Raw genomic sequence first — 22,064 nt, 5'->3', positions numbered from 1 at the left:
TCTTAAAAATTAAAAACAACTTTCTGATCATTTTTATGCATTCCATATTTCCTCACATTGAGAGTCAAGGCTGAAGAGTCACCAACCTAGGCCTGAGAGGCACCAAGAGAACTGAGACTGACATGCTTCTCGTTAACTCAGCCTAACTAAATCTACATTTGTAAAACTTTCTTTGTCCTTGAACTCTCTAAAAATAGAGATTTGAGACAGAAAGTCTTTTCTCTTCCTTCAAACCTGATTTGGATAAAACCTATTTTTTTTGCCAATCCAACTCCTGAATATATGGTGCATAACAAGTGGTAAAGCTATTCTGCCAGATAAAATCAACATAGGTAAACTGAGGCTCTCCGTTGAAAGGTTTAAAACTGTCTTGGGACTGTTGGATCATGGTGTACGTATGCTGCCATACCAAGAGAAAGATAAAATAATTTTATCATCCTTTTAAAATTTGTTTTAATATTCTGAATTTTTTGCCTTGTCATACAAATTTGAAAACTGATTTACCAATTTATTCAAAAAATCTTATAGGATTTTGATTGGGACTGCAACAATATTTTTTCCAACAATTCATAGCTCCAACAAAAATAGCACAGAAATCTAAACTGAAGGAAATTACATCAGATATTTGGCCAGTACTCCCTGAAACTAAGGGCATGGAAATCAAAGACAGACCTGTCAGACCAAGAAGAAATAAGGGGACATAACTAAATGCAATGTGATATAAGTTTACACAGATTTTATACATAGATTTACTTATTTTTATAAGTAAATCCCACCACTGTCTCCCAATCTCCCCAGTGGTCCTCACTATTCTCTCTCCCTTTCCCTTAGACCACCTCCTTGGCTCCACAGAGATTCCTCTGCCATTCTCTGGAGTCCCTCGGGTATCCCCATTACTTCCTAGCTTCCACATATTAGAGAAAACATATGACCTTTCACTCTCTGTGACTACCTAATCTCACTTAACATAATGTTCTCCAGGTCCTTCCATTTTCCTACAAATGACATAATTTTGTGCTTATTCCATAATTTTGTAATCCATTCATCTGTTGAAGGACATCTAGGTTGTTCTATGATTTGGGTATTGTCAATTGTGCTGCTATAAACATGGGTATGCATTTATTACTGTAGTTCTCTGATTTCAGTCCCTTTGGAAAGATACCTAGGAGTGGTGCATCCGGATTATAGGGTGGATCCATTCCTAGTTCTCTGAGGAATCTCCACACTGATCTCCATAGTTTCTGAACTAACTTACAATCCCACCACAGTGTAGAAGAGTTGCAGTTTCCCCACATTCTCACCAGTATGTATTTTTTTATTTCTTGATGATTGCCATTCTGAATGGGGTCAGATAAAATCTCAATGTGCTTTAGATTTGCATAAATCTATTTTATATTGATAAGTAAATCTATGGTGTGATTTAAAAAAATCATGTAAAAATACAAAGTTCTTCCAGGCAGTGTTAAGCTTTAGTCAGTCTTGCTCGTCTAAATATCCTAACTAGATATAAATTGGACATCAAGGAAAAGTATGTTACCTATAATGCCACTGCAAGTGAAGCAATATTGAATTATCTATGGTGCCAATGCCAAGAAAAAGTGGTTGGAAATATGATAGGGCAAAATGTCAGATATCTGAACATGACTGATACAGCTTACTGAGTGGCAAAAGTACTATTTTCCTCTACAGGAAGTTGTTTCCCCATCATGTGAGCCACTCACAAGTCCAACAGTGAACAGGGAGGCTAGAAGCCAGGCATGGTGGCGCACACTTGTAATCCCAGCATTCAGGAGGATGAGACAGGAGAATTGTGGTTCGAGGTCAGCTTCAGCTACTTAGTGAGGCCCTTTTCAATCCAGTCAGACCCTGTTTCAAAATAAAGAATAAAAAATAGGGCTAGGGGTGTAGCTCAAGGTAAAATGCCATTTTGTTCCATTCATAAATAAATGAATAAATAAATAAATTGCTAGACACATGCTACCTACTTAGACTGAATTAAGAAGATATCTAAAACCTCTGGGAAGGAAAAAAGGGCCCAAATCAGGGGCCTATCACTGGACAATTTAATTCAGGCTCATTTGAGGAAGCTGCATGAGGAGCACAGGGCAGCAGTGTGCTGCTGCCACTGCTACACTGTCTCCAGTTGCCCATGAGTATGGCTTCCATATGGTAGAATACTAAAGCTGCCAGTTGATTCTAAACACTCATATCCCACATCCGCCATACAATTAGCAAAGTATCAGGGGGGAAAAAGGAAGGGAGAGAAGAAGAGGGAAATGCTGGAAGGAAAAGGAAAGGAAAAAAAATATTTGACTTCTGACTTCTCATAAAAAAGTAGTCTAGTTGGTAAAGCCTTTTACACATCCAGAGTCTTCACTGCTAAAAAGTCTAAATATTTTTTGTTTGTTTCTTTTCTATAGCTCTGACAAGACAGATCAGAGAAAATCTGCATGGAGACTCAAGAAGGTAATACACAATTTCTGCCACATGGATTGGCTTTTAACACGTGGATTAATGCTTTAAGGTATTACAGATCCTCCAAGAGAAGTCTGGCCTATAGAGAACATTTCAAAGAAGTGATAAAATTCTGTGTCTTGCAGCCTTTTCAACAAATGGTGCTGGGAAAACTGGCTATCCATTTGTAAAAAGATGGAATTAAATCCTTACCTCTCACCATGCACAGGAATCAACTCAAGGTGGATCAAAGACTTAGAAATCAGACCAGAAGACTGTGAAGTTATTAGAGGAGAACATAGGCTCATCACTACAACATATAGGCACAGGCAGTAACTTTCTCAACAAAACCTCCAAAGCTCAGGAAATTAAAGCAAGAATCAACAAGTGGGATAGCATCAAACTAAAAAGCTTCTTTTCGTCAAAGGAAACCATCAAGAACCTAAAGAGGAAGCCTACAGAATGGGAGAAGATCTTTACCAGCCACCACTCTGATAGAGGGCTAATATCCAGAATATACAAAGAGCTCAAAAGACTCTGCACTAGCAAAACAAACAAACCAATCAAGAAATGGGCAATCAAACAGAATAGACACTTTACAAAAGAAGAGATACAAATGGCCAATAGATTCATGAAAAGATGTTCTTCATCATTAGCCATCAGGGAGATGCAAATCAAAACTACGCTGAGATTCCATCTAACCCTAGTCAGATTGGCAAGCATAAAGAAATCAAATAAGAACAAATGCTGGCAAGGATGTGGGGAAAGAGAAACTCCTTTACATTGTTGGTGGGAATGCAAACTAGTTCAGCCACTATGGAGATCTGTGTGGAGATTCCTAAGAAAACTGGAATCCAGCTATACCACTCCTGGGTATTTTTCCAAAGGGGTTGAAAACAGAGAACTACAGCAACATATGCATACCTATGTTCATAGCAGCACAATTTGTAATATCCAAAATATGGAAACAACCTAGGTCCCCATCAACAAATGAATGGATTGCAAAGTTATGGGAAATACACACAATGGAATTCTATTCAGCTATAAGGAAGAACAAAATCATGTCATTTGTAAGAAGATGGAAAGTGCTGGAAAACATTATGTGAAGTGAGATCAGCCAAACACAGAAAGAGAAGGGACATATGTTTCCTCTAATATGCCCAAAAGAGTGAGCATTGGGGATACCAGAGGGAATCCAGATAATGAAAGGGAAATCTCAGCAAAGTTTGAATGGAAAACTAAGAGAGGAAGGAGGCTGAACTTGATTGATGAGGGACTACTTCCAAATAGGTGTAAAAGTATGAATATAGCAAGGTTAGCCTGGGTATTAATTGTTGGGAGGGGGGAAGGGAAAACGAGGAGGGAGAGAGCACCAAATAAAGATTAAATGTATAACATTTACTTTCGATAAAAATGTATATATTAAAAAAATTCTGTGTCTTGAAAGATGAACTTACATTTTGCAGGTATATAGAATCAGGACTGACTGTCTAGATAGAATATTTAGGATACAGTTTTGTATCCTAAAAAATATTATTGAAGTCATCGAGCCTTGTGTGCCTCTGAAACCAAACACAAAAAACTTCATGGGGAAGAAGAAATTCATAACACCAGGAATGGGAGAGAAAGATAGGTGAATGGTAGGAAAATAGAAAAATGCAAATTTTTCACATATGTTAATATTTCAAAGACTAACCAAAAAGTATGTAAAAAAATTTTCTGCACGAAACCCCCATTTAGAAACTACTTCCAATCTTTTCTAGTTTGTATTGGTACACTATAGTTTCACATCATAATGTGGATAAAATTGACAACGGCATACATTCACATAGTACTTGGTGCCCTTCCCCCTTCACTTCCCCTTCCCCTCTTCCCAACAATGAGTGTCCAGGTTGACCATGTTACATTCACTCTTATACACATATTCAAATTTAGCTCCTGCATTAATCAAACTCAACCTTCTTCCTCTCCTATCCTTCCTTTCTAACTTTGCTGAGGTTTCCCCTCTATTATCTGGAGTCCCTCTGGTATCCCTAATACTCCCTAGTTTGGGCATATTAGAGAAAAAATACTTCTCTTATCTTTCTGTGCTTAGCTGATCTCACTTAACATAATGTTCTCCAAATCTTCTTGCACATGACATGATTTTGTTCTTCTTTATAGCTGAGTAGAATTCCATTGTGTGTATTTCTCATAATTTTGCAATGCATTCATCTATTTTTGAATGGAGACTGTCAACTCAGTTGGCTTAAAGAATTATTGTATCAACCTCAATTGGAAACACAAAAGATATTTTTCTATAATTTTATTTCTTAAGATTTGTTCATGAAAATAGTCTTACATCCCTCTCGAACGTATTTTGTCTTCTTTTGGCAAAACCCTTTGTAAAACAATGCAAATGGCCAAGTTTGTTGCATTATTAGAATGTAAAGGGATTAAACAAAATACATTGAATTTAGGGCACTTTGTATTAAAAATCAAAGGAAGAAAAAAACACACACATAAGGGAGACTTGTACCTTAACCTTTTAACACATTTACATGAAACGAATTGCTGATTATTTAAAGAAGAGATAAGTATATTCTTTCTGCTATCGCAAAAATAACTGCCTCTTAAAATTTCTTATCTAACTCAAACTTCAGACTGTTGAAGTGAATCAAATTGCCCTGCATGCTTTTCAATGGATAGTTTTCAGTCTGGGGATCTTAATTTCTCATAATCATATGGCCTTCCCCTCAGATCATAACACAACATTAAGAAACTGCCTAATATATTTTAGATACTCATTTTTTTTCTAATTTAAAATTTGAGCCAGATGCAGTGGCACACGCCTGTAATCCCAGTACTTGGAAGGCTGAGACAGGAGGATGTCATGTTCAAGGCCAGCCTCAGCAACTTAATGAGATCCTGTTTTAAAATAAAAAATAAAATAGGATATGGGGTGTAGCTCAGAAGTAGAATACCTCTGGGTTCAACCTCCATTAACAACAACAAAAAAATTTTTGTTTGTCATATCTTTTCTATCACAGTTCCAGATTTCTGCCACTTAAGGTTGAAAAGTACTATAATAAAAAATTTATTGCAGGCATAGCCTCTGTGTATAATCAAAGTTACACCACCTTTTTACAATGGTTTTATGCTTTATTTATTTAGTTGTTAAATTTTAATGATCTTTGTTTCGCCATAACTATCATATAGCAATAAAGTAATTAAAAAGACAAAAAAATCTAAAATACCATAAAAATAATGAGATGCACAATTTATGTGATATGCAAAGGCATCTAAAGGATTTAATGAAACAAACCTTGCCTCCTTAAAATGTTTCTTATGGAAGGAAATTGAAAAGAAAATTTAAAAAAAAAAGTTTAACAAATATTCCAAAGCTTTAGCTATCTGCAAAGGAAATCCCATTCGCTGATCAGAAAATAATTTGAATTCAACTACTGCTTAATAAATTAATAACTACTGTATTATTTTACCTGGAACATGGCTAAAACTTCTAAATTAAGGCAATAAGATCTATTTCTATGTTTATGTATGACTGTACATACATTTTTCTATCTCCTAACAGATTGTCAAAATTAAATTGTAAAAGAGCTCTATTTCATTGACCTAAAGGAAATTAAGTGTTTATAAGAATGAAATATTCTCCCAGATATTTAAAAGCTAACCTGCTATAATTTGGATATGGTTTAATGGCATCTCCCCAAAATTTCATGTGATTGGAAGCTTGGTTCCCAGCATGATGGTTTGGGGAGGTGAGAGAACTTTTGAGAGTTGGGGCCTAGTGAAAGATCCTTAGATCTTTGAACTTATGAGGTATTTTCTCATATGAACCCTTGGTAGGTTCACGTGTTGTGAAAGGAGCAAGCTTGGCCCCATTCAGCTCTGTTTCCTGGCTTAAGATATGACTACACTCATACACACTCCCACCACTGCTAGTTGACATAATATAACACAGACCTCATCAGAACTGAGCAGATACAGGAAGAAGCATGACCTTAAACCTCCAAAAGTGAGCTAAATAAACCTCTTCTCTCTATAAAGCTAACTGTGTCAGATACTTCATTATAATGGCAAAAAGTTGACTACTAACTAAACAAATGTTTTTCAAATTCATATGACTTGAGTAATCTTTGGAAAATAATAATATTATTGGTTTGAATAAAACAGCCATGACTTGAGTTTTCAGTATTAAATATAATACAAATGCATGAGTTTTTTTTTTTTTTTGTGGTACTGGGGTTCCTGGAAGCCATTCTACCTCCAGGCTCCACTCCCAGACCTATTTTATATTTTTGAAACAGGGTCTCTTACGCCAGCGCGGCTGGCTTCGAACCTGTGCGATCCTCCTGTCTCCGCCTCCCAAGTGCAGGGATTACAAGCGTGCACCACTGCACCGGGCTCTTTCTACATATTTTAATAGTAAAATAAACTTACATTGTATCTATATTACAAAATCAGGCAGTGTATTGTCCTTAAAGAAAAGGGGGTACAGCCAGGTGTGGTGGTGCACACTTGTAATGCCAGCACTTGGGAGGCTGAGTCAGGAGGATCACAGTTTGAGGACAGCCTCAGCTACTACTTAGCGAGGCCCTTTGCAACTCAGTGAGACCCTATTTTAAAATATAGAATAAAAGATAGAGCTGGGGGTGTCGCTCAGAGGTAGAATGCCTCTGGGTTCCACCCCAGTATCACAAAAACAAAAGAAAAATGGGTACGATAAAATACCATATCCCTGACTATCCCTTTCCACTTCCAAAAGCCTAGCCAAGTTAAGGGAGCGATACAAGCAAGTCTAGGCCAGAATGTCCAGATACGTTTTATTCTGAAGGACACTAGCTTTCTTTCATGTATGCTGGGAATTTGGCAATTTAAGCATAACTTTTTTTTTTCTGAACCTCTTTTCTTAAAAAGGTTACTTCTTCCCTCCTTCCCCCAAGCTTAGCAATCACAGATTTAATAGCATTGGCCCTTCGCCTGGTCTGGTTTATGTCTCACTCACATAGGGTCCCTGACTGCACTGTTGTGAAGGGTTTATACTTTGTTGCACAAGTCATGCTCTGGGCTTTGTCTTTCTTGGGAAGATGATAGAGCCCAGGCTTCCCACAACATTCCATTGCATTTGAGCTTTTTTCTTTGTCATGGATGACATGTCATTGTCCTACCAATGCTGTCCAAGTTAAATTCATGCTCATCCTAAATAAGCATAACTTTTAAAAATAAGTCAGTTAAACTGATGTAAATGAGGTAAAATTCTTATGTAAAAGATGTTTTCCATATACCCAAATGTCTTTGCACTCCTGTCATCTAGAAAACAAAGTTGAGGGAACTCAATACCAACAACTCAACTCTCACACATGCAAAAAACAAACACATCTACAGGAACAAAGAAATTGTGCCTCCTTTAAATTTTTTTTTTTTTATTTCAAAGCCGGGAGTGGTGGCACACGTTTGTAATCCCAGCATTTGGGAAACTGAGACAGGAGGATTGCAGGTGCACGGCCAGCCTCAGCTACTTAGTGAGGCGCTCTGCAACTTAGTGAGACCCTGTTCCAAAATAAAGAAAGAAGATAGGGCTGGGAGTGCAGCTTGGCAGTAGAATGTCCCTGGGTTCTATCCCCAATACCGCAAAGAAAAAAAGAAAAAAAAAAAAAAAAATATATATATATATATATATATATATATATATAACAGAGAAACTAAAAATATTGAGACTGTTACTAAATAGTCTCAATGTTCTGTGCCATATTTTCCTATGAGAAAGCACATGCTTCTAGAAATTATGATTCAAAGATCTGCCAATCTACAAATTACTGGTGTGACAATTTATGATTTCTTGCTTTCTAGTAGTTACCTTAAATTAAGGTCTCTAAGAGTTAAGAATTTTAATTAATATATATCACTGAATTAAATTTTTATAATAAGAAGGGAAACAACTCAGCCGGGCACAGGGCTCATGCTTGTAATCCCAGTACTTGGGAGGCTGAAACAGGAGATTCACAGATTCAAGGCTAGCCTCAGGAATTTAGCAAGACCCTCCACAATTTAGTGAGGCCCTATTTCAAAATAAAAAATAAATAGGGCTGGGAACGTAGCTAAGAGATAGAATGCCTCTGAGTTCAATCCCCAGTACCACAAAAAAAAGGGGGGGAGGGAGAGAACAATTCTATACAAGTAGATAAAAATAAGATTGCACTTTTGACAAAAATAAGCTATAAAATATAAAGGTGTTTTGTTTTGTTAAGGGAAAGAGTAAATTGTGGTCTTAAAGTAGAATGACTAGTGCTTCCAAACTAAAAAAAGAAAAGGTAAGATAAAAGAGTGGCTAAAAAAATCATAAAAGGCATTATGAAAAGAATTTTATATATGATAGTCAAATTGTATGTATTCGTACGCTGTTGCAACACTATAATTTAGCCTTCTCTGTGACCTTATATGTAGAAAATTTTAAATACTGCACTAAAAACTTTACTAAATTAACTAATCTAACAGGTTACAAAATCAACACACAAAAATCATTAGCATTTCTATATGCTAATAATGAGTTTCTGAAAAAATCAAGAGAAAAATTCCATTGTTAATAGCTTTAAAAATTAAATAACTATGAATAACTTTATGCAAGAGATAAAAGATTTCTACCACAAAAACCATAAAACATTAATCAAAGAAATTAAATAGAATACAAATATATAAAAAATACTCTGTGTTTTGAATTGGAAGAGTTCATATTAAGTAAGAAGTCAAGGGTTTTCCGAAGCAATCTACAAATTCAATGCAACCCTATTAAAATACCAATGTCTGTACATACAAATAAAATCTTTAAAAAACAGTAATGTATATAACTCTATATAATCAAATTGTCTGCTTTATAATTTTAATTTGTCATATCTTTTGAGTGAAATTAGATTAGATTTTCAAGATAAAAAATAAAAGAAAAAGAAAAACACCAATATTATTGTTTACAGAATTAGAAGGGACATTCTTGAAACTTGCATGGAACCACCAAAAACCCCATATAGCGAAATTGATTGTCCTCGTTTATTTGTGTACTTCTCACTTAGTTTATATTCTGGGTATCAAACCTCAAGTGTCCTAAGCAAGATCTCTGTCTCCGAGCTACAATCCTAGCGGCCAAAGCACCTTGAATAAAAAGAACAAAGCTGAAGACAGTGTACTACCTGATGGCAAATATACTGCAGTTACAGTCATCAAAACAGCAGGATATTGACACTAAATAAGACATATAAACCAAAGGACAGAATAGAGAGCCCAGAAACTACTCCACGCATTTATAACAAACTGATTTTTGACAAAGGAGCTAAGGACACACAATGGGGGAAGAAATAGTTTTTTCAGTAAGTGTTGCTGTGAAAACTGGATATAAACATGCAGAAGAATAAAACTAGACCCTTTAAAATCTTCTAAGTAAAGCCAGGAACTATCAAACGACTAGAATAAAATATAGGGAAAATGTTTCACAACCTGGATCTGGTAGAGGTATAGGAAGGAGGGAGGGAAGAAGGAAAGTTGGTCAGTGGGTACTAAGTCAAACTTAGATAGGAATGAGAAATCTTGGTGTGCTGCTGCACAGCAGGCTAATTATAGATAATGTACTGTATAGTTCACAAAAGGTAAAAGAAAGGAATTTGAATGCTTTCGCTAGCAATAAATGATAACTGAAGAATTATGCCGATTTGAACATTATAGAATGTGTGAAACATCCTATGACAACTCACAAATATGTACAATATTTTTGGTAATTTAAAAATAAAAAATAAAATTGTCATACCTATTTTAAATTGGATTAAAATGATCTAATCACTACCAAGTATATCACTATCTTATTCATGCCTGCAAAAGTATATTGTTCTTCTAGTCATCCTATACTCAAGACCTAGGGACTACCTATGTGGGTATGAATAATTACCCTTATAATATTACTGGATTAAATCTAGAAATAGTTCTTTCCATTAAATGGTATTATGTACCTTAACACCATGTTATAAAAAAATCACACAAAAAATGTAAATTTCTCACTAGATCTTATCCAGAAGCTATGAAGACTTATGGGTGAATAAATTTAACAGATTTCTGCTCAATCACCACTGGGTGGCCTGTTTTTCAGCTCCATACTGGCATTGCAAAGATTTGACTTATGCTCATCAGCCTCTTCCTTGATGGTTAGAATCTTGCTATTTGGCCTTGTGCTGTCCTGACTTCAGAATAGCATTCCCTGAAAGTTCCCAAATACTTCCCATAATCAAAGACCAAACTGTTCAACAACGGAAATTAATACCAGGCTCAAAATAGATGAACATAAGAGAATTTCCACTAAGGAAGAGTTCCTGGGTGTTCACTCGTGACAGTTGTGGGGTACAGGTTGTACTGAATTTGAAATTAATCTGTAAATTGGGAAAATCTTGGATTTCATAACTAACTAGACCTGCCATGAGTTTGCACAAGTAGAAGCTACCTCCTGAAAGGTGGATGAGAACATTCAGTATATCACACAGCTTTAGGTCTCCTCTTTTTTCATATTGGAAGCTTATGTGTGCTGCTGAACAAAACTGAAAGCTGTACTTGTCTTTCCCCTAATTTTACCCCTATAGAAAGCTTAATTCAAAAGATAGCTGATAATGCTGTTTCTCCAGACACTGACATCAAATACATTAAGGAAATTTCTCAGGGGAAAGGAATATATAATGTGTTCACAGGAGCAACTAACAGTTGGTTTAAGGCATCCTGAATGGTGGACAGCGAACTTGGTTATTTCAAGATTTTCTAATCTTTATGTTTCTTTCAACAAATCTCCAGGTTAGTATGGCTTGTTTTTCTAGGCTAACTGCACAAATTAATACCACTAAATCAGGCCATTTTATAGAAAATCATTGTCCTTAATTGCTATCAAGCACTAAATAAAGATTTTGACCAATTGGACTCAAATACTGTTGTGTTATTGTTACCATGGGAAACTGTTACTGCTAGAGGCAAAAGAAAGGCTCTTCTGCTCTTCAAAACCTGGTAAGAAAATAGGTTTTATTCAAAGCTAGCTTTGAAGAAAGATCAGAGAAACCTTTTTTGTTTCAAGTCTTCAGCTTCAGCCAGGCAGAGTAGCACACGCTTTGTAATCCCAGTACTTGGGAGGCTGAGACAGAAGGATCTCAAGTTCAAGAAAAGCTTCAGCAACTTAATAGGGCCCTTAACAACTTAGTGAGAACCTGTTTTAAGATAAAAAGTAAAATAACATAGGGCTGGGAGTAGAGCTTGTAAGTAGAAAAAAAAAATCTTCATCTCCCTCAGAACCAAGAGCAAGGGGAGCTTTTAAATGAAAAGAGGGTACAAAATGGACAAAAGAAATACACATCTGCAGATTTAGATAGCCAGAGAACCTGTCAAGCTCAGCTTCCTTAGTGCCTATCATCAGTCCTGGGGGTAGAAGACTTTTTAGCCTTTACTCTCAGTAGGAAGAAATTCAAGATGCAGAAAAACAAGTTAGCCGGAAATTGTGCTTAATTTCAAAAGGAGTCTGTTACACTATCTTTATTGCCTGAACTTTGAGTTGTTTGATTTTAGTCGGTTAGGTTTATAGAGATACTAACTAAGGAGTGTCCTTCAGTTTTCTGATAAATATTAAACCCAAGAATCACAAAAATACACAAACATGTCACAATAAAACTTTTCATAAATATAAAAACAGTTTTTTAATCCCTGCTCGGAGGATAAATTCCTTTGGCTCTCATAAGGAGCCAAAGCCTAAACTGAAGATGTGAGTCAGCAGCCCAGCAGACTGAAGAAAGGAATCTTCTGTCCATGTATAACTCACTGGCATGACCTGAAGACAGGAACTAGACCTCAAGGAGACAAGTAGGTGAAGGAAAAGGTAGGAAATAGGAGAGATATATACAACAAACCCAGATCCCAAATTAGAAACAGAATTGATGGAAATAGTCAGATGAAACAGAGACACAAGGAGATCAAGATATGCTCTGAACTCAAATATGTTTTGGCTACAAATCTGGGAGAGGAAGGAGTACGTAATTAAAACTGTCGAGAAACAATCTGGTGATTTGTATTACCAAATAAAAATAAATGCAGAATTAGGTAAAGTTAGACTTTACTTAAAAGGATTCGTGAAACAGGGGAAAGGGACTATTGCAACAGGGAGGGCAATCCAACCACAAGAGCTACAAATATGTCAAAGACCAGGCAGAAAGATATTTTCTTTTATGGAGAAGGCTCGACAAAGCTAGAAAAAGCCTGGTATCAGGGTAGTGGGAAAACGGACTGTTTTTCCCAAAGTCAGCAGATTCTTATGAGGGGTTATTAATGAGATGTATGCTTGGTCAGGAGGGTGGTAGGTCAAACCACAGTAGAATGGAGAAGAAACTAATGTTTGGTCAGGTTAACAAGCATTTAATTTGTGTTGATCTGTGGGGATAAACAGTTCAGGTAATCTTTTATATAAGGTAAAAACGGAATTTAAAAAGGTGTGTGTCTGCTGTTGTAAGTACAAAAAAAGAGACATAAGTCTTATTTAAGTCACTGAAATTTTTGCAGTGAGTCCTTTTTCAAAACAGAAAAGGATGGATAATTTTTTTAAATCATAGCTGATTTTCAAGAACAAAGGGCTCAGATAAAATGACATTGTTAATATGACTCATGTGAGTAGCAGGTACTATTAATTGCAAGCACAGAGAAAGGGAAGCTATTAATTTGACCTGGAAGGTTTATGAAAGTCTTCACACTTAAAAAAAAAAAAAAAAAAACTTGAGCTGAGTTAGGGGTATAGGCCCCAGGTCTAGGAGATGAGAACAGGCTCAGGTAATATGCAGAGTTTAAAAAAACACCTTAAAGCTGAGAATGGTGGCACAGGCTTGTAATCTCAGCACTTGAGAGACTGAGGCAGAAGGATCGCAGGTTCAAAGACAGCCTCAGCAACTTAGCAAGGCTCTCAGCAACCTCGTGAGACTTTGTTTCTAAATAAAAAATAAAACGGGCTGGCGGTGTAACAAGCAGGTAGAATGAAGTAGAGGGAAGTTGGTAGAGTGGGGCTTCTAAGAGAATAGAATGATCTAGATGGTAAGAAAAGGTATGAGAGTAGTTGAAAAAATAATTTTGATGTTAACTGTTGGCAGTTTGAGAGGTCTCAAACACAAGGGCCAGGTCGTTTTTATTGTACAAATCAATGCTTAAATTTTTCTAAATCTTGTAAGAAGAAGATGATGATGATTTAAATGTTTTCAGGACACAATGTGAAAGATAAACCACAAGAAAGAGAAAAATAGATTCAAAAACAGATTAAAAAATAATAGATTCAGATAACGATCTGCTTGTCCAAAGCAAATCATTATGTAATAGGTACACAATGAGGAGCATAGTTGCAGTGGAAGAGCTGGAAAAATTAGTGTGTCAAGATATAACAGGTGCCCGCTCCACCGTTTCTTCATCAAAACTGGATGGATTTCCAGTTGTAGTGATTCTTGCCTATAATCCCAACTACTGAGGAGAATGAGGCAGGAGGATAGCAAATTTGAGGACAGACCCAGTAACTTAGCAATACTCTGTCTCAAAATTAAAAAGGGGGACTGGGGATGGAGCTCAGTGGTAAATCACCATTGAGTTTAATCCTCAGTACTGAAGGGTAGGGGAGGACAGGATAATATTTCCCTCATTAAAAATTTCCTAGGGAAAAAATTGCTCATTATCTAAAGCCAGAAATTTAGAATATGTTTCAAACTAAATAAATTGTTCGGTACAGTTAGTTCAACAAATCCAAAGAGCAGCTTCAAATCCAAGGGAATAATCAGACTTCAGATAGCAGACAGAGATTAAGAGGCAAATTAAAGTTTAATAGAAATGAAAAAAAGGCAAGAAGGGCCTAAAGTATCCCATGATTAGCAGAGTTTTGTTTTTTAATCTATCCAGTCATTCTGTGCCTTTTAACCAGAGAATTTAATCTATTTGATTTAAGATAAGTATCAATAAATAAGATCTTACAAAGGACATTTTGTTTCTAGTTTGGGGTGTAGGAGGGTGTTGCTTTCTTTCTCCCTCCATTATAATCTTCTTTGGTTGTCAAGTGATTTTCTCTAGTAAGAAGTTCTGATTCTCTGATTCTCTTTTTTTTTTTTTTTTTTGAGGGGGGATAATGGAGATTAAATCTAGGAGCATTCTACCTCTGAGCTACACCCCTAGACCTTTATTTTTTTCAATTTTAAAACAGAGTTTCTCTTGTTAGCCAGGCATGGTGGTGCTCGTTTGTAATCCCAGTATTTAGGAGGCTGAGAAAGAAGGACTGCAGGTTTGTGGCCAGCCTCAGCTACTTAGTGAGGCCCTCCTCAACTTAATGAGACCCTGTTTCAGAATAAAGAATAAAAAATAGGGCTGGGGGTATAGCTCAGAGGTAGACTGCCCCTGGGTTCCATCCCCAGTACCACACACACACACACACACACACAAAAAAAAAAAAAAAAAAAAAAAAAAACAAGGTCTCTGAGCCGGGTTTGGTGGTAAACGCTTGTAATCTCAATACTGAGGAAGCTGAAACAGAAAGATCTCAGGTTTGGGGCCAACCTCAATTACTTAGTGAGACTCTCCACAACTTAATGAGACTGTGTTTCAAAATAAAGAATAAAAAAGAAGGCTGGGGGGGGGGGGTAGCTCAGAGGTAGAATGCCCCTGGGTTCAATCCCCAGCATTACAAAAATAAAATAAAACAAAACAGTTTTATTTTTGTTTATTTGGAAGGAAGGAAGGAATTAAAATTAAAAGTAAATGATAGAAAAAAGCCAAGTATGGTGGTGCATTCCTGCAGTCCTAGTGCTTTGTGTATTTCCAAATAGTTCACTGATTCTTTCTTCTGTTTGATCAATTCTACTATCAATTCTTTGTATACTATTTTTTTCATTTTTAGTGTACTTCTCAAATTGAGAATTTTGGTATGATTCTAATTACTTAAACCTGTTAAGTGTCTCTGATAAAGTACTGCATTGTTTTTGTCTTCTTGAAGTTGACTGAGTTTCCTTAAAATACCTATTTTGAATTTTCTGCCATAGTTCTTACATATCAACTGCTTCATGATCAGATCTGGTGTCTTGTTTTGTAAGGTCATTTTTCCTCTGAATGTTTTTGATGCTTCTTGGTATAAAATGACATCTGTACATTTGAGGATTAAGTACTTATTTCAAATTTCACAATCTGATTTTTTTGTATTTTTCCTTCCATACAATTTAAGCAGTCTGTTCATTATTTTCTAAACCTATAGCTTCTGCTGCTGTTTTCACCACTACATGATATCCTAAGTCTAAGTTTAGTAAAAGTCGATGGTTGATGTTTGTCACAGTTTCAGTACTGGAGGGCACCCTGAGCCCAACTTTGTGGCAAATCACAGTTTATATTATTCAGGATGGATTGGAGGAGTACCTAAAAGGGACAATCCGTTCCCACAAACCTCCATCTTGGGGCTAGGGCAGTCCCAGACATCTTATGCACAATATCAGTGTGTGGTCAAATACATCAGGATTCTGGATAGCACTGAGCCTTACAGTGGAAGGACCAGTCTAGGCTCCTAAGCTACAACTTGGCACCTTTGTCGCTCTTCTTTCCCAAATGGATAATGACTTTCTCCACGTTTTGCTGCCTGGGATTGGGGGTAGAATTGAGTAAGAAGCTCATAGCCAGTAATGCCACAAAATATTTGGCTGCACATGGAGCCTACCACAGCCCACCAAGACCGGTGCAGTGAGGGGCAGCACCAAAGCCCCTGCTGCCATGACTACATGGCTCATAGCCTCTCTGATTTTCTTCATTCTCATGTTTTCTCCCCAGACTATACAAGTTCAATTATCTTCTATTAAAAATTATATGGTTCTTTCTTTTGCCTGCCTAACTCCTCTATTGAAACCCCTAGTGGATCCTTGTTTTGAGCTCTAGAATTGGAGTTTGTTCCTTTTTATAATTTTGTATCTCTTTATTTATATCCACTAACTTATTATTTTCTTTACTTCTTTTAGCTATTTGCCCGTTACTTCCTTTAGCTCTTAGAGTGCATTTAAGCAAGTTTTTTTTTAAAAAAAATCATTTCCAGTAAGTGAATGGGCCATGCTTTCTTACATATTTCTATGATTTTTAATTTTTGTGGAAAATTTAACATTTTAAAATTACGTGGTGATTCTGGGAATTGGATATTCTTCCTCGTGTTCCTGTTAGTTGCTGTGGGCTGTATTGTTTGTTGGGAGACTTCCCTAAACTGTATTTGTCATCTGTGGTCTCTGAAATATCTGTTCCCTTAGCTGAAAGTCTGCTCGTGTGCTGACAGAGCTTTTTGGGATGCCTGGAGGTTTATTTAAGCCTCTTCTGTTTTCGCATTGGTCAGAGTTGAGGCACGCCTTCAGTGGTTAGCCAGGCCCTTAACTATTCTGCCTTAGCCTCTACTTCCTTCTTTTGCTGAGTCTAAACATCAGTTACAAGTGAAAGCTTAGGATCTTTTCAGGTAGTTTCTGAGTGTATATCCTGTTCTGGAAACACACATGGTTTTCCAAATTCCTATCGCAATGAGTTCTTGGTGTTCTATTTCCCCCACAAAAATCTCTCTCCCCACTCGTTCTGAAACAGAGCCTCTTTAAAATTAAAAGGAACTTACTGATAAGTACTTTTCTACATCCTGAATTTCCTCATGTTTCAGATGAAAAATGAAAGACTACTCCCTGTCCCATAAGCAGCAAGAAAGCAGAAACCGGCATTTTCTCTGGTCGCACAGCCTAGCTAAATCTACATATGTATATAACTTGGCTTTTGTTTCTATAAACTATAACTACTTCTATAGAATCATCGGAGAGGCAATCTGTTTCTTTCCAGTTTGATAAAACAACCTAAAATTCGTATTTTCTTTTGGCATTATTTATTTCTTTTTTTGCTTTTATTGATGAAGTATAGTTTCATATAATAAAGTAAATCATATTGACAATGACATACATAGACACAGTACTTTCTGCACCCCTCACCTTCCCAATTCCTTCCTTCCCGATACCAAGTATTCAGATTGACGATAGTATATACACATGTGTACACATAGTAGCTGGTAATATTTCCATTAATGGACCGCAGTCTTCCTCCTTCCCTATCCTTCCTCTCTGGCTCCACTAAGTATCTCCTCCATTATCTGGAGTCCCTCTTATATCCCAATTACTTTTATCTTGCACATATTAAAAAAAAACATATGCCCCTTTCACTTTCTGTGCTTAGCAACTCACTTAACATATATTCTCCAGGTCTTTCCATCTTCTTGCAGATGATGTAATTTTGTTCTTCTTTACTGCTGACTATAATTCTATTGTGTTTATTTCCCATAGTTTTTAACCCATTTATCTGTTGATGGACACCTAGGTTGGTGTCCATCACATAGTTTGGCTATTATGAATTTGCTACTATAAACATGGATATGCATATATTACTGTAGTTCTCTGGTTTCAACCCCTGTGGAAAGATACCCAGGAGTGGTATAGCCAGGTCATATGGAAGATCCATTCCCAGTTTCCTAAGGAATCTTCACACTGATCTTTATAGCAGCTGAACTAGTATCCACTTCCACCAACAGTATAGAAGAGTTCCAATTTCCCCACATCCTCGCCAAAATTTACTGCTATTTGATTACTTGATGATTGCCATTCTGATTGAGGCTAGAGAGAATTCCGATACAGTTTTGATTTACATCTCCCTAATTGCTGATGATGTTGACCATTTTTTCATGTATTTATTGGCCCTTTGTATCTCTTCTTTTGTGAAGTGTCTATTCAGTTCAGTTGCCCATTTTTTGATTGAATTATTTGTTTTATTGTTTTGTTTTGTTGGTTGGTTGGTTTTGGTTTTGGTTTTGGTGGTACTAGGGATGGAACCCTTCTACCTCCGGGCTATACTCCCAGACCCATTTTATATTTTTATTTGGAAACAGGGTATCTTAAGCCAGTGAGGCTGGCTTCAAACCTGCATGATCCTCCTGTCTCTGCCTCCCAAGCACTGGGATTACAAGTGTGCGCCACCACGCCTGGCTATGGATTTAGTTCCATCTTTCTACAAATGGATAGCCAATTTTCCCAGCACCATTTGTTGAAAAGGCTGTCATTTCTCCAGCATATGTATTTGACCCCGTTGTCAAATATCAATTCACTATAAGTGTGTGGGTTTGTTTCTGTATCTTCTATTTTGTTCCACTGGTCTGTGTGCCTGTTTTTGTGTCAGTACCATGCTGTTTTAATTACTATAGCTCTACAGTATAATTTGAAGTCAGGAATTGTGAAGCTTCCTTCATGGTTCTTATCGCTGAGAATTGCTTTAGCTTTTCCGGGGTCTTTTGTCCCTCCATATAAAATTTATGACTGATTTTTCTAGGTCTATGAAGAATGACATTGGTATATATAGGGATTGCTTAGTTCTTAGGTGGGCAGGAAGTCAAATCCAGCTCAGTGGCTGGTAATATTTCCTCCTAGGTTTTGAGTATATTTATAATTTGCTTCATCATCTCTTTCTAGACAGCAATAGACTACCCATTTGCCGTTCAATATTTTCAAGAAATATATTCCACATAGTATTTTGTGGTGGTTGTTTTGTTTGCTTTCATCCTGAGGTAACTCTGAGCTAGGCAAGAAAAGAAATATGTCCTTCAGGTAGCACCCAAACATGTCCAAGGATGCAAATATAAATCCTTGAAAACAAGAACAAAGTCTGTTCCCACTATGGAACCAGGGACTAAGGTCCCACACTGGGAATTGGTGCTGCTATCTTTAAAAGCTCTCCTAAGCAGAGAAAAAATGAGCAAGAAAAAAAAATGCCACAACATTTAGAGGGTGGGGGGATTGAATCGCCTACCATTTTTATTGCTTTATTCTTGATTAATCATTCACTTAGTTTCTATCAACTTTTGCTATTTTCCAAAGCCTGACAGAAGATGCTAATTTTTCACTTGTTTGTTCATTGTTGTAACAAAAGGATAGGCCTCTTGAACTACATATTTCATAATATTCACTGGTGTGACTTGTACATAATTTTCATAATGTATCAAACTGTGTTATCAAATTTTGTGTTTAACTTGGATTTAAGAAATTGACAATATGCCTGATTGTAGAATGTTAAAAGAGAGACAGAAGCTGGGCATGGTGGCGCACGCTTGTAATCCCCGCGCTTCGGAGGCGGAGACAGGAGGATCATGCAGGTTCGAAGTCAGCTGCACACGCTGGCTTAAGAGACCCTGTTTCCAAATAAAAAGTATAAAATAGGTCTGGGAGTGTAGCCTGGAGGTAGAAGGGTTTCCAGGAACCCCAGTACCACAAAAAGAAAAAAGAGAGACAGAAGTTAAAGATGACTGTTTGAGCTGGGCGTGGTGGCACACACTTGTAATCCCAGTTCTTGGGAGGCTGAGACAAGAGGATCACAGGTACACGGCCAGCCTCAGCTACTTCATGAGGACCTCTGCAACTTAGTGTGACCTTGTTTTCAAATAAAAAACAAAATAGGTATATAGATGTATCTTGGAGGTAGAAGGCCCTGGGGTTCAATCCCCAGTATCACACAAAAAAATTTAAAATGACTATTTGTAGCCTCAAACTCTAGAAATATTAGAATAGAAGGACTATAATGGGAAAACAAAAAAAGTAAGGAAGAGGTTTGAAAAGTAGATGTCTGACATGTTTTGACCCACCTTCATAGGGAGTTCTGGTTGGTAAAGACAACTTTTTTTTTTTTTTCCAGTACTAGGGATGGAACCCAGGGGCATTCTACCTCTGGGCTACACCCCCAGCCTTATTTTTCTATTCTTTATTTTGAAACAGGGTCTCACTGAGTTGCAAAGAGCCTCACTAAGTAGCTGAGGCTGTCCGTGAACTGTGATTCTCTTGTCTCAGCCTCCCAAATGCTGGGATTACTAGCCTGCACCACCACACCCGGATTAAAGACCACTTCTTATCTTAGGCTGATCCCTAGACTGTATCTCAAAATAAAAATCATTCCTTCATCCCAGGCATTTAATTTTCTTCTTCTCCCCTTTCACAAACTATCCATCAACAACCCAAAACAGTTAGTTGTCCTCTTTCTAGATGCCCAATATCTTCTGACAAGACTAAAGTTTTTTATCAGTTACTAAAGACATAATCAAACTCTTTTGATTCACTCTTAGTGTTGTACATTCTTTGATTTTTGACAAACATATAAGGACATGTAGCTACCCTTACAGAATCATATAGAATAGTTTTCACTGTCCTAAAATTCCTCTGTACTCCACCAATTTATCCTTCCCTTTCAACTAAGCTTGGGCACTTTTTACTATTATCATAGTTTTTTCTTTTCCAAAATGTTAGAATTATACAGTATGTAGTCTTTTCATATTGGCTTTTTTCACTATGTAATATGCATTTAAGGTTCCTATTTTCATGTACAAATAGCTTATTTCCTTTTAGTAAATAAGATCTCATCATCTAGATATACCAATTTTCCGTGTGTGTGTGTATGTGTGTGTGTGTGTGTGTGTGTGTGTGTGTGTGTGTGTGATACTGGGAATAGAATCCAGGGCACATTCTACCCCTAAGCTATGCCCCAAGCCCAATTTTATTCTTTTATCATGAAACAGGGTCTCACTAAGTTGCAGAGGTATACCAATTTTCTTTATGAAACATCAGTCTCAGATATTTTGTTATAACAACAGAAAATGGATGGGATACATTTATGACTCTAACAAGTGGGTAGTGATATATTATTTTTGTTTTTATTTGCATTTCCCTAATGATATGTGATGTGAAGCATTTTTATGTGCTTATTTAAATCTTTGTATCTTCGTCGGTGAGGTGCTTGTTAAGGTTTTTTGTTTTTGTTTCTGTTTTTATTACTAGGACTTGAATCCAGGGGCATTCTATCACTGAGCTACACTCCCAGCCCTTTTAATTTTTTTTTGAAACAGTATCTCACTAAATTTCTGATGTTGCAAAGGCAAAATCTATGGGAGAAACATGATGGGATGAAAAAGAGTTAAGAGGACAAAGAGATTTAAAAGGGTAAATTAGACATGGTATAGTAAATTCATGGTAGAAGGAAAATAAGACACCCATTAGCCTGGAAGCACAATAGTGCCATTCAATAAAATACCAATTACAGAAAAAAAAGAAAATCTGAATAATATATAAAGTTGAAACATATAAAATGTATCTCATCTCTATCCTCAAGGCGGGGCTACTTAACACCCATGAAATACTGAATACAGCAGAGTATTTGGATCTACATACACAGGTATAGATGATATCAGTATATAAAAATATATATATTTATGTAACACATACTTGAAAATATATTAATGTATAAGATTAATTGAATTCAGTATGTTATAAAGTACATACTTATGTAATATAAATACATATTAACTATAAAAAGATGAAGAATAACAACTTAAGAAACAAAGTTAGTCATGAATTTAAGTGAAAGGAGAGTAAATAAATATCATAAAATGGCCTCCATGGCTGGGGCATGGTGGCGCACGCTTGTAATCCCCGTGCATGGGAAGCGAAGACAGGAGGATCATGCAGGTTCGAAGCCAGCCTCGCTGGCTTAAGAGACCCTGTTTCCAAATA

Source organism: Muscardinus avellanarius, assembly GCF_963383645.1.
Source record: "Muscardinus avellanarius genome assembly, chromosome: 1".
NCBI classification, from domain to species: Eukaryota; Metazoa; Chordata; class Mammalia; order Rodentia; family Gliridae; genus Muscardinus; species Muscardinus avellanarius.
This window is presented reverse-complemented; position numbering follows the sequence as displayed.